Source organism: Bubalus kerabau, chromosome 11 (genome assembly GCF_029407905.1).
Source record: "Bubalus kerabau isolate K-KA32 ecotype Philippines breed swamp buffalo chromosome 11, PCC_UOA_SB_1v2, whole genome shotgun sequence".
Classification (NCBI taxonomy): Eukaryota; Metazoa; Chordata; class Mammalia; order Artiodactyla; family Bovidae; genus Bubalus; species Bubalus kerabau.
In genome coordinates this window covers 80,692,482-80,706,990 of record NC_073634.1, presented here as the reverse complement: position 1 = coordinate 80,706,990, position 14,509 = coordinate 80,692,482, and the positions used below count along the sequence as shown (strand labels likewise).

Here is a 14,509-nt window from a genome sequence, read left to right as displayed (position 1 = left end):
AAGCCCATCTTTGCATGAAATGTTCCTTTGGTATCTCTAATTTTCTTGAAGAGATCTCTATTCTTTCCCATTCTGTTGTTTTCCTGTATTTCCTTGCATTGATCGCTGAGGAAGGCTTTTTTATCTCTCCTTGCTATTTTTGGAACTCTGCATTCATATGCTTATATCTTTCCTTTTCTCCTTTGCTTTTTGCTTCTCCTCTTTTCACAGCTATTTGTAAGGACTCCTCAGACAGCCATTTTGCTTTTGCATTTTTTTTCCATGGGGATGGTCTTGATCCCTGTCTCCTGTACAATGTCATGAACCTCCATCCATAGTTCATCAGGCACTCTGTTTATCAGATCTAGTCCCTTAAATCTATTTCTCACTTCCACTGTATAATCATAAGGAATTTGATTTAGGTCATACCTGATGGTCTCGTGTTTTTCTCTACTTTCTTCAATTTAAGTCTGAAATTGGCAATAAGAAGTTCATGATCTGAGCCACAGTCAGCTCCTGGTCTTGTTTTTGCTGACTGTATAGAGCTTCTCCATCTTTGGCTACAAAGAATATAATCAATCTGATTTCGGTGTTGACCATCTGGTGATGTCCATGTGTAGAGTCTTCTCTTAACTATAGTAGTACTATTTTAAACTGCCAAGGTATGGAAGCAACCCAAGTGTCTACCAACAGATTAATGGATAAAGAAGATACATATTGTAAAATGGAATACAACTTGGTCATAAAAAAGAATAAAATTCTGCCATTTGCAGTAACATGGATGGACTCAGAGGTCATTATGCTAAATGAAATGTCAGACAAAAAGACAAATACTGAATGATATCACTTATATGTGGATTCTAAAAAATGCAACAAACTAGTGAATATTACAAAATAGGAGCAGACTTATAGATATACAGAACAAACTAGTGGTTATCAGTGTGGAGGGGGATTAGTACAGGAGTGAGAGAGTGGGAGGCAGAAACTATTGGGTGTAAGATAGGCTCAGTGATGTACAGCATGGGGAATATGTCTAATATTATGTAATATCAGTAAATGGGAAGTAATATTTAAAAATGGATAAAATATTTAAAAAATGGAAAAAGCAATAATTCTTTCAGTAGATATCAACTTTATTTTTACCTACGCCCCTCTTCTTTTAAGTCATGTTTACATCACTAACAGTTTTAATTCTATATAATCATTAAATTTGTTTTAATGGTTTCCACTTTTATTTTGAGGAATCTTCAATTACGTCACAGATGTAGCATCAGCAATTATTTAAATTTTTTCTAATTGCTTAATTAGAAGAGATTTCCTTTTCATTTTAACTCTTCTGATCACAAACTTTGTTGGCTAAAGCAAATCAAACCACAAGGCCAGCCCATCAAGGGAAGGGAAATAAACTCATCTATTCGTTTGTAAGATCTGGAGAGTCATTCTGTATTTTAACCTTTCTAGTACCTACCCACCCTCAGAAAAGACTACTATGAAATCAATGGTGTGCCTTAAAATTGATGGCTTCTTAGAAGGGGGTTTGCTACATATACAGTAATGCCAGTTTAGCTCACTCACACATTAATCCTTCATTAGAAACTACTGAGTATTTGTGTTCAATACACTGTACTAGGTGTGAGAGATATTAGCAATGAGTAAGATAGATGTGATTCTGGTCCTTATCTAACTTACCTTAGGTCTAGAGTCCATAGTCACAAGGTCCTGTTAATTTGACATTCTAAGTAATCTTGAACGTGATCCATCTTCTCTCTGTTTCCTACCTCTGCTCTGGCTCAAGTCCTTAACATGTCTCACATCTGTAACTGAAAAAACCCCTCTCCCCACAAATTCATTTTTCCATAACACTCTGTGATTTGATTTCATCACATCTTAAAACTTCATTGGCTCATCCATCAATTCTAGGATGAGGTTCACTGTCTATAAAATATCATGCTCTGTCCTCTGTAGTCAGGTTTCTGCTACCCTTAGGCTATGTCTCTGAACAAGCTTCTTAATTTATCCCCGTGTATCACCGCCCTGAGTTTAGGCTCTGTGCATTTCATGCTATTTTTCTCCTCTCTGCGTTGGTCTATATTATCCTGACAAGCCACTGTCCTTGGTCTTTGGCTTGCCAAATCCTCCTCTTCCTTAAAGGCTTAATTCAGTGTCACCTCCTGGAATTTAGAAGAAGAAACAGAATTGGAGGTTTCAGGAAACACTATGAAAAGGGATATGAAAGCTATGAGGATGGAGCTGGAGGTCAGAATGAAGGAAAGCTGTGTTGACAAATGACAAAGGGGCTGGGTTGAAAGGAAAGGGTGCTGGAGCTGTGATGACAGGGTGAAGCCTGAGCACTGGAGGAATAGGACAGGGAGCTCCTAAGGATGATGGGGAAAAGGAAGACTTATGTGGGAAGTCTTAGGGTGGTGTTTCTGGGACCTGGGAGCAGATTTAGGGAAATGGAAGCAAATGGTGCTTTTCTATGTAGTAATTAAAATTGTCTAGTGTAACAGAGCTTGTGATACATATACCATTTTGGGAAAACATTTCAACACTATTGTTTTTTAACAGCTGCAAATTCCTGAATCCTTACTTTGCTTCTAGTTCACATTATTATAAGCAAAGTCGTATGCATTGTCTCTGTAGCTGTATTTTTGTTCAGAGTCACAATAATTTCTTTAAGAGAAATGATTAGGGGTGGGAGAGTGGTTGTGGGAAGGAGGAGTGCCAAGGTAAATGGTATACACCCTTTGAAGGCTTTGGATGGATAGTTTTCAAATTGCTTCAATTAACACTTCTCCCACAAGTATATGATGGTACTTGTTACACCACATCCTCATTAACTCTGTATATTTTGGGGGAAAAAGTGGTCAGTTTTAATTGCATCTTAAGTAGAAAAGACTTCTCAGCTTAAGGAAGTGACAGAATGCCTGCAGATGTATAGGCATCAAGGGTGAGATAGAGTGAGATCACAAACCAAGTTTGTGCTGCCTCCTGGTGGCACCTGAGAAACCAACACGACAGAAAATGCAGTTAACCAGAAAGGCGACTATCCCAAGTCATCAAGGGTAATTTATTTAATGCTAAAGTTCTGGACAAGGCAGTGGCAACCCACTCCAGTACTCTTGCCTGGAGAATCCCATGGACGGAGGAGCCTAGTAGGCTGCAATCCATGGGGTCGCTAGGAGTCGGACACGACTGAGTGACTTCAATTTCACTTTTCACTTTCATGCATTGGAGAAGGAAATGGCAGCCCATTCCAGTGTTCTTGCCTGGGGAATCCCAGGGACGGGGGAGCCTGGTGGGCTGCCATCTATGGGGTCACACAGAGTCGGACACAACTGAAGCGACTTAGCAGCAGCAGCAGCAAAGTTCTAGAAAACGGGCAGTAGAAGTCTAGAAAAAAAAATGGAGCTAACTTTAGGATATTGGAGGATATGGGAACTAGAGGAAAAATATTCTTACCCACAAATATCACACATGGCATGCTATACTCATAAATGATTAAACTGAATGATTAAAAAAATAAATGGCATGTTCTGAGGACGGATCATGTACAGCTTCCATGAAAAGGGGTGATGGAAACGACTATATTTTATATGTTTTCCTACAAGATGGTAAAGGCCATGAGGCACAAAAATTTAAGAGACTTGCCCAGTTTATAGTCTTCTGGAGTTAAGTGTTTCACTGAAAAGAACACCCTGGCTTCCCAGGTGGTGCTAGTGGTAATGAACCTGCCTGCCAAAGCAGGAGATGGAACAGACGTGGGTTTGATCCCTGGGTCAGGAAGATCCCCTGGAGGAGGGCATGGCAACCCATTTGAGTATTCTTGCCCAGAGAATCCCATGGACAAAAGAGTCAGACAGGCTGCAATTCATAGGGTTGGATAGAGTTGGACACAACTTAGCATGCAAGCATAATAGCAGCTGGGTATTTCGGATTTTAGACTGCTTTAGTGTAGCAGGGTTATTTTTACTCTTGTATGTTTCCTGTGTGCAAGACACTGTGCTCCTTACTCAGGACAAAAGAGGAAAGGAAAAGAGGTGCAAAAACAAATGACACAGTTGTGGTCCTAATCGGAATTGTTAATACACTGTTCTTTTCAAGGGTTCCATCCTCTGCTTTGCTCACATGTTCCAGATAATCTCATCTAACTCCCAGACTGCAGATACCACCTAGACAGTAATGCATTTGTTTACTCAACTTTTCACTTAAAGATTCACTGAGGAAAAATAATATGCTCAGTATTATTTCTATGAGACTTGATGTTGCAGGAGAAACAGACACTAATAATCATATAATTATGCAGATGACACCACCCTTATGGCAGAAAGTGAAGAAGAACTAAACAGCTTCTTGATGAAAGTGAAAGAGGAGAGTGAAAAGGTTGGCTTAAAGCTCAGCATTCAGAAAACTAAGATCATGGCATCTGGTCCCATCACTTCATGGCAAATAGATGGGGAAACAGTGGCTGACTTTATATTTTGGGCTCCAAAATCACTGCAGATGGTGACTGCAGCCATGAAATTAAAAGACACTTGCTCCTTGGAAGGAAAGTTATGACCAACCTAGACAGCATATTAAAAAGCAGAGACATTACTTTGTCAACAAAGGTCCATCTAGTCAAGGCTATGGTTTCTCCAGTAGTCATGTATGGATGTGAGAGTTGGACTATAAGGAAAGCTAAGCACTGAAGAATTGATGCTTTTGAACTGTGGTGTTGGAGAAGACTCTTGAGAGTCCCTTGGACTGCAAGGAGATCCAACCAGTTCATCCTAAAGGAGATCAGGCCTGGGTGTTCATTGGAAGGACTGATGCTGAAGCTGAAACTCCAATACTTTGGCCACCTGATGCAAAGAGCTGACTCCTTGGAAAAGACCTTGATGCTGGGAGGGATTGGGGGCAGGAGGAGAAGGGGAGGACAACAGAGGATGAGATGGCTGGATGGCATCACTGACTCGATGGATATGGGTTTGGGTAGACTCCCGGAATTGGTGATGGACACAGAGGCCTGGTGTGCTGCGGTTCATGGTGTTGAAAAGAGTCGGACACAACTGAGTGACTGAACTGAACTGAACTATGTATTTACACACTGTAATTATTAAGGGGAAAAGTCCAGCTTGCTATGAGAAAATAAAATAGTTCAGTGGTTCCTAAACCTTTTTGCTATCATGCTGTTAATGCATCTGTATCTCTAATGACTGAATGATTGAGGAATTGACTAAATTCTTCAGTCTTCACTTTTTTTCTCTCTTTTTTTTTTAGTGCTAAAATTAGAGACCACTTGACTTGAATCATCTTTATTAGTGTCTGGGAAGTTTCATAAAAAGGCCTTATCAAAAATTGCCAAATTATATGTGTTATTCTTTTTCTCAGATGTGACTCACTTAACAGATAAACTCAAGACAAATATTGTTAATTTCTACATTCCTTTTTCAAAGTTTGTGTTTTTCTTTTTTTCATTGAGGTATAACGTAAAGCATACTCAAGTGTACAGGTCAATGGCTTTTTAACATAAAGACAGTGGTAGCAATGAGATCTTTAATAACATTTTAGAAATGACCACTATCTGTTGCAGGGATCCGATTCAAGTTTCTCCAACACAGAGAAACAGAAGAAAACACAATAACGTATAGAAATACCTGATTCATTGGGGCTCAATAAGTGACTGTTATTTTCACTGGTCTGTTAAGTCTACAGACTGGGGGCACCCGGGTTTGTTTCCTGGGCAGTCACAACGGGGATTGTCTGCGTGCTCTGCAGTCTTCACACAACCAGATACGAGGGGTGATTGCACCCCATGTGCCACATCCACCAGGCAAGCAACATCCTTTACAGCATTCTAGCCCTGCCCCCTTCCCCAGAGGCCTCCCACAAGGCTCTAACCCAGGTGTTAGCCAGGCCCTCAAAGACCAGGCTGTGAGGGTGCCCACCTGGAGTAGGTAGCTCAAATTGAGCAGCAAGCTTCGCAGGACCGCGGTGGCTGGCGTTCTCAGGCTGGAGGAACAGCTTGCACCTGCGAGCGAGCCTCCCGTGGCGCCCCCGGCCTCCACGCCCTGAGCCTGCGCCCCGCGGCGCACAAGGGGCGAGAACCGGCTTCAAGTTTACCGCCATCTTGGGCTGTGGCTAGAGAGTCGGGAGGAAACTGACCTGAGTCGGGAAGAAACGGACCCCCTCTGAGGGTCCGTAAGTCGCTATCTACAAAATGGTCAACTCGCGGTAGGCGGTATTGTTTTTGAAGGTGACGCTTCTGCAGCCCCCTTCCCCCTTTGTTCCTTGACTATTGTGGTTTTGGCTTCAGACGAGCGGGGCGCCGGCCCACAGCCTTCGATCCGGGTCGGTATCCCCTCAGCTCTGTGACCTCCCGGCCTCCTAAAGGTGTTCGCTGCTCGGCCTCAGCGTGGGTGCCCGTGTCCTTGACCTGAAAAATGCTATTTTCAGAGAAGGTGTACTCTCCAGGTTTGGTTCAGGAATCACTGATAGTATTGAGGAGGGCTTTTTTTTTCTGCGGAGGTCAAAAGATACCAAGTCGGAGTGTGACGTTGCTCTTTTGAAGAGATTGAGCTTTGCTGAGTCACCTCATTGTTGTAACAGTTTAATACACATTCAAAAATAACGTGTTACCTTTTGGAATTGAGAAAAAGAAGTGCAAGCCTTTTGCAGTAGAGCAGCTAAACAGACCCACCCCCACCCCATTTTGCCAGTTCCATCTTCTAATTTATCCTTCTTCTCTTTATCTGTTTGCAGACAGACACATTCCAGTACATATTTAGGATATTATTTTTGAGCCCCCCACCCCAACTTAACAGTATTCCTAAGACCTGTTCCAGTGAATAAAAATTGACTATAGTCCACGGGTCGCAGAGTCGGACACGACCCTTTCACTTTCACTTTCAATAAAAATAGATTGAACTTATTGCGTGGCTCAGACGGTAAAGCGTCTGTCTGCAGTGTGAGAGACCTGGCTTCGGTCCCTGGGTTGGGAAGATTCCCTGGAGAAGGAAATGGCAACCCACTCCAGTACTTCTTGCCTTGAAAATCCCATGGACGGAGGAGCTTGGTGCAGGGATCCATGGGGTCCCAAAGAGCTGGGCATGACCGAGCGACTTCACTTCACTTTTAAAATAATAGAGACGCCATAATTTTACTCTTTTCAGGTTGTGTGTTTGTAGGGTGTGTGTGTGTGTTTGACAGCTTTGCTGAAGTATAATTCAGGTACAACAAACTTGCATGCAAAGTGTGTAGTTTGACACTTGACAGAATGTGTGTGACCATGAAATGATTATAATCAAGATAATAAATACATCGGACACCCCCAGAAGTTTCTTCTGCCCCCCCTCAACACTGATCAACTTTCTGTCACTATAGTTTACATTTTCTAGAAATTTTATGTAAACAATGGAATACGGTATATATTGTCTCAGCTTTCTTTCACTCAGGGTAATTATCTTTGAGATCTATCTATGTTGTGTGTACCAATACTTCGCTCCTTTATATTGCTGTTTAGTTTTCATTGTGTGGCATACAGTCATTGTATGATTCCATTCTTACTTCAGAAACAAACTGTGATCATTCAGGTTTGGGTATTTTGCAGACATTTTCCTGAGAATGAGTAAAGTGAGCTTGACACTTTAAGGAAAACACCTGATGGTATTTGTCAATGATATAATTTAATCTTTAAAGCCAAAATTGAAAAGTTGGAAAATATGTGGACTGTCAATGCAAGCTTGATGCCTTCCCAGTATTTGGGTTTTCTAATAAAGTTGATGGTGATATTAATTTAACTTGATGTTGGTTAATGTGCTATGTATGAAAGTTTTGTATAACTGAATCAATATTTTCAAATCAGTGTATCTTTGAAATCATTCATGTTTGAAAATCTCATTCAAGGTGCATGATAGACCAAGGAAGTTTAAGGTCACAGAGTACAAAAATTTGTTAATATGATTTAATATTCCATTTTGTAAATAATTTCTAAGAAATGACTTCTCACAGAGCTTTTGTGAATATAAATAAATCCTCAGTTATGTGAAAAAGCTGTTAAAGTGCTCCTCCCTTCTCTAACTACATTATCTGTATGTGGGCAGTTTTTATTTCTAGACTTTACCCAGAACAACCTATTGCATACTGAATGCAGAAGCAGCTGTGAGAATACAGCTATTTTCATTAAGCAGACATTGAGGTTTTCAAAAACTGTAATTTTTTGGTTCTGAAAAATAATCTTCATGAAAGTACCAAAATTGAATGGGTTTATTGTTATTTGAAAGTGAATTACTAAATATTTTAAAATTTACTATTATTTATAATATGGTCTGAGGAGGCAATGGCACCCCACTGCAATACTCTTGCCTGGAAAATCCCATGGACGGAGGAGCCTGGTAGGCTGATAGTCCATGAGGTCGCTAAGAGTCAAGACATGACTGAGCAACTTCACTTTCACTTTTCACTTTCATGCATTGGAGAAGGAAATGGCAACCCACTCCAGTGTTCTTGCCTGGAGAATCCCAGGGACGGCGGAGCCTGGTGGGCTGCTGTCTATGGGGTCGCAGAGTCGGACACGACTGAAGTGACTTAGCAGCAGCATAATATGGTAAATGTTGACAGAGCCATGTATATGTTCTTTGGGGTCTGTCTTAGTTTGGACTGCTATAACAAAATACCTTAAACTGAATGCCCTATAAACAATAGAAATCTATTTCTCATAGTTTTGCAGGCTGAGAAATCCAAGATCAAGGTTCTTACTGATTTATTATCTGTTGAGAGCCTGCTTCCTGGTTTACATTTTTTCATTGATGTTTGTGTTTTGCCTCTTTTGTCTCATGAAGAAAGCTTTAAGATTAGATTGTTTTCTACTAATTCTTTAGATGGTTTTAAAGAATTCTTTTATCTCCCTGGGATTTGTTTTTGCTCTCAGCAAAGCATTTTCTCAACCAGTATTTTGGTATGGATAATTGCTGTGTTTTCATTGTTTCACTAATCACATTCATGAGAACTCAGTTCTCAGGAGATAGTCTTATCCCATCATTGGGAGATACAGTTTCAACGTATGAATTTAGGGGGAGAGGACACACAGCCTCAGTCCTCATTAACTGGTAGGCGTATAAAAGGGTCCTGAGGCCAGATATTTGAGAACCGGTAACACACATTGTGTATTATATTTTAAAAAAGATCATTTGGTTACAGTGCGGAGAATCATCATGATTGAGAATAAGGTAGGGTTAAAGACAGATCAGGAAGATAAGTTAGGGACTTAGCATTACAGATGATAGGAGTTTGGGCCAACGTTGTAGCAGCAGAGATGGAAGAAATGTCAGTTTTTTTTGTACTCTGGAGATGAATCTAGTAAGATTCCTTGATGGATTGTGTGTGAACGTGAAAGTTGCAGTCGCTCAGTTGTGTCCGTCTCTTTGCACCCCCATGGACTATACAGTCCATGGAATTCTCCAGGCCAGAATACTGGAGTGGGGAGCTTTTCCTTCTCCAGGGGATCTTCCCAACCCAGAAATTGAACCCAGGTCTTCTGCATTGCAGGCGGATTCTTTACCAGCTGAGCCATCAGGGAAACTGGATAGCTTCCACTTGGAAAAAAGTGGAGTCAAAGGTGACAATATATTTGGACTGAGGAAATCATTTTTTAAAATGTGGTAAATTATATTGACTTTTATATATTTTTAAATTGATTTCAATTTTGTTACAGCTTTTTGTAATATTTTAAATAAAAAAAACTTGGTAGCCTCTTTTGTCTCATGAGGAAAACTTTAAGATTAGATTGTTTTTCTACTAATTCTTTAGATGATTTTAAAGAATTCTTTTATCTCCCTGGGGTTTGTTTTTACTTTCAGTAAAGCATTTTCTCAACCAGCATTTTGGTATGGATAATTGCTTTTTTTTGTGGGAGGTTATTCTGTCCATTATGGGATATTTAGCAGCATCTCTAGCATATATTGGGCATCCCAGGTGCCTCAGGTAAAGAATCTGCCTGCCAATGCAAGAGACGCAGATCTGATGCTGGGAGGGATTGGGGGCAGGAGGAGAAGGGGACGACAGAGGATGAGATGGCTGGATGGCATCGCTGACTTGATGGACATGAGTCTCAGTGAACTCCGGGAGTTGGTGATGGACAGGGAGGCCTGGCGTGCTGTGATTCATGGGGTCGCAAAGAGTCGGACACGACTGACCGACTGATCTGATCTGATGCTGTTTTATTTTTACTTTATCAGTATCCTTAAAGACCTAAACCTAGAAACCATTTTGAATATATGGAGAATATAGGAGGAGGAAAACCAAGGCACAGATGCCTAATTTGATCCAGTCTTTTGGAACATGGTAACCTTGCCAGAATGCTTGCTAGTCAGAGTTTGACCAGAATTACCTTAAATTTTGAAAAAGGAAGAACAAGCTGATTCTATCCCATAAGGGTGCTTTTCCTATTTTTTTTTGTTTGTTTAGATTTTTGGTTTTTGATTTGTATCTTTCACTTTTTATTTCTTGTCCATGATTACATGGGTTAGTTGAAAGAGCAGCGTGAAACAGTGGGAGTAATGTGGGAGGAGAACTTGGAGAACTGGACTGAATCCGAAAATGTAAATTCAAGCTTGCTTCTGTATTTCCTTTATCTTAAGTTTTTTCATTTGAAAAAATGGAAGTCTTATTGCAAAGATCTGTTAAACTAATGTGCAGAAAACTTTTTTTAAAAAATATAAAGTGTTATAAGAAGCTCTTAATATAAGGAAAGAAATTTAAATTTCTGTTAGAAAATTTACAAATCAAAAATTTAAATTACTTACATGACTCATTAAGAGTGGCATCATCTCTAATATGTATTCTGTAGAATCAGGGAATTTTAGTGTAGGAAGGGGTTTCCATATCAATTTTAATAGTTTTATAGATTGTATTTTCACAAACCTTAGCAGAACAGTGATACTTTGAATTTTTGACTTAAATTTAATTCATGAGTTTGTGAACTTTGAATTTAATTTTTAAAAATAGTCTACTTTTTAAAGAAATAAAATATTTCAATATGATATGAGCACTGATTGGTGCCATACAATTAATTTATTTAAATTCAGGCTTTACCGCATCTTTTTTTTTAAGATTAAGAAAAAAGATTTATTGAGCTGATAAATTGAAAACAGCAAGAAATGGGGAGGTGACAACTAAATGCTTGGATAACTTCCTAATAGTCAATTTATAAACAAGTCAACATACATTAAGAGGCAGATAGCATGACTCAAAAAAACACAATTGGATTAAGTGATCTTCATATTTAAATAATAACTAGTGTCATCCTTGAATCCAAAATAAGATGGATTTGTGTTTTTTAATTGAAGTATAATTGACTTACTGTGTTTCAGGTATACAGCAAAATGATTAAGTTATTTGTTTATATTCAGATTATTTTCCATTTTAGGTTATTATAAGATATCAAAGTTCCTTGCCCTACACAGCAAACATTTGTTGCTTGATTTATTTTAAGTATAGGAGTGTGTATCTGTTAATCTCATACTCCTAATTTATCCTACCCCTGCCTTCCCCTTTGGTAACTGTCTGCTCTATTTTTGTTTGAACTTACCTGTATCGGATCATGTACTATTGTGAAAGTGTTACAAATGTCTGAGCCTAATTTTTCCCCTAGTACTGTTACCAAATACAATATTAAGGCAAATTATATGATGGAGCTGCTAGAAGACTGTGTTCATCAGAATGATTTTATTATTTGCATTTACTGGCTTTATAATTGTATAAATTTATGAAATTATTGGGGCTTCCCTGGTGGGTCAGAAGGTAAAGAATCTGCCTGCAATTCAGGAAACTTGGGTTTGATTCCTAGGTTGGGAAAATCCACTGGAGGAGGGCATGGCAACCCACTCCAGTATTTTTGCCTGGAGAATCCCCATGGAAGAGGAGCCTGGTGGGTTACAGTCCATGGGGAGGCAGAGTTGGAAATGACTGAGCAACTTAGCACAGCACATGAAATTATTAGCATACCATTTATGAATCTAATTGATAGATATTTGAAGTTTTGTATTTACTTTTTGTACCTTAGATTAAGAAGGATTTCTACTATTGCAAAAAAAAAAAAAAATGTTTGAAAAACCCAAATTTAACTCAGCCCTCTCATTTTACAGATTTGGAATCTGATTCTAAGAAAACAGTTCCCCAAACTTCATACCGTTAATTGAGTCTCAAGTAAAACTCAAGCTTCCTGATATCCTAATCTTGTGTACAAAGTGTAAGTACTTTCTGTCAGTGTAATAATAATCTAAGGAATATAATACTGAATAGAGTTTGGATCTAGAACATCTTTAAGTTATATCCTTAAATAATTGTCCCTTGTATAAAATAATTGGTTTAGTTTTAAATTTCCTGTTGATGTTTTTTCCCTAATTTTCTCTGAATTGTTATAGTTGGATGATCTTCAGATACACAAGGGTAGGAGCTTTATCCATGACCCAGTGAACCTTCTTCATGATCCTATTGAGCAAGCATTGGAGAGGCAGGTACAGGAGGCTGATTGATAGTCATTGAATAAGTTCTATCTACCTGATAAAGAATCTTTTCCATAGTGAGCCCTTCAATGCACATCACATGCAACCTACACATTTTCTTCATGTGCCAAGTCTGAGAGGCTCATCCATATGCCTCTTCTTCAGATTTATTTTGTAACAAATCCTCCAGTCTTGTTCCTTCAGAATTGCTAATCATCCTGCAGAAACTATTAGCTGTGGCCTACTAATATGCATAGGTTGTTAACTGAAACAGTTTCTTCTTCAGGCAAAGTAGATGTACTGGTAGTCCTGTCAACTTCAATATCTCCTTTTATTTCTTTGGCAAGGACTCTCCTGGGTTGGGATACAGTGCTTTTGCGGTCCATTTCTGGAAGTTACTGGCATTAGGTGAGAGAGCATGTGCAGATCAAGCTCAGATTCCCCCCCCCCCCCCTTTCTCTGTGAAATTCTCCATGAGGCCACTTATTTTGTTTGAAGGAGGGACAGCAGTGTGGAGGAGCAGGCTTCTGGTAGTTGGGGTAACCTCATCACATAACTTCCTTTGGGCTTTTCTTTGGTCTATTTTGTATATACCACATTCGCTTCAGCAAGGAATCCTGGCTGCATCTGCTTTTTATATCTAAAGTGTATGTGATTCCTGGAAGACTTAACTATTTTTATCCTTTTCCTATCTACTCAGGTGACCCTTTGGGTGAATACCAAGAAGAATGTTCTTGGTATAATCAAACACAGGATGCTTTCTTAATAATACTTGGTCTTCTCTTCATGTAAGGTATTATAGATTTATAAACTGTCTAAAGTCTGGTAATTGAGTAGAGGCCTGTGACTTTAATTAAAGGTGGCTTAGTCTGATGAGAGTCTTTAATGTATTGCTCATTGATTTTTATTCTTAAGGACATCAGGGTCAAATGAGCATTGCCTGGAATCTCTGTAGATCAAGCCATGCTGATTATCACACCAAGTTAATTATCTGGGAGGAAATAAGAACCGTACTCAGTACCCAGATGAACCTACATCATTCCTCTTTCTCAGGCTTTCCAGTGGCCTGTTTCACTGTGTGGACTTGGGTCTTAAGTCTAAGAAAGGGGTTCTCTTCTCTTATCTCTGAGATAACAACATTTATACTTTGGTAAGATTTTATATTCCTGTCCTTCATGCTTGTTTTTCATCTTTTTATCCTTCTGAGTATTTTGGGTATTTCACAAAATTTTCTTGTCTTCCATTCATTTTATTTTGCATTGACTTTCCTCATTGCAGTAGGGACATTCCCATTGACTCTTATGTGTGGGTAGTTATTCCTGATTTCAATTGTTGCATCTTAATGACTACTTAGTCATATAAAGATGCATCATCCTCTTTTGGGCTTTTTAAAAATAGGAATCGAACTATTGAAAAACAATGTTTTGCTGTTTCCTTCAATACAATGTTTATTCCTGAGGTGAGAGTTTCCTTGGTTTCTTTTAAGTGGTTCCCTCATTTTTTTTAGCTCCAGTGTTTCTCTCTGTCTGTCTCTCTCTCTCTCATTCTCATAGAAAAAAAAATTGCCAACTATTAGAGTCAAGCTGGAGTTATGCTGTATCCTACCACAATAGATGTTGGTTCTTACCTGAATTTGGGGGCTATTTTATACTTCTTGAATATTTGACTTACAGTTTTTAGAATTCTAACAATCCAGAGAAACTTAGCTGGAGCCGTAGTTGTAGTAGAGAGCTTTGCCTCTGTGCTAAAGATTTATTTTCCTCTCCCCCTCCCTCCACACTTTTTGTGGGTGCCACCTGTGCCAGTGACAGAGGCTTCCCAGGTGGCGCTAGTGGTAAAGAACCACCTGCCAATGTAGGAAACATGAGAGATGCAGGTTCAATCCCTGGGTTGTCAAGATCCCCTGATGGAGGGTGTGGTGACCCACTTCAGTATTCTTGCCTAGAGAATCCCTATGGATAGAGGAGCCTGGCGGGCTACAGTCCATAGGGTTGCAAAGAGTCAGACATGACTGAGCGATTTGACACTTACACATGCTAGTGACA

The 14,509-nt window shown here is 39.4% G+C and overlaps 1 protein-coding gene across 15 annotated transcripts in view; it reads left to right on the top strand.

Annotated features, from left to right (window-relative positions):
• Positions 1-5,936: 5,936 nt before the first annotated feature.
• TDRD15 (tudor domain containing 15) overlaps positions 5,937-14,509 on the top strand; it is an 88,780-nt gene continuing 80,207 nt past the window's right edge. For 2 of the 15 annotated variants that reach the window (XR_008700527.1, XR_008700529.1), the window contains exons 1-3: positions 5,952-6,158; positions 12,105-12,208; positions 12,384-12,476. The gene's annotated coding sequence lies outside the window, so the exon portion shown is untranslated. Of the gene's footprint in view, positions 6,313-12,104; positions 12,209-12,383; positions 12,477-14,509 lie in introns of all 15 variants that reach the window. The other 13 variants (XR_008700530.1, XR_008700524.1, XR_008700523.1 and 10 more) reach the window with 13 other exon arrangements.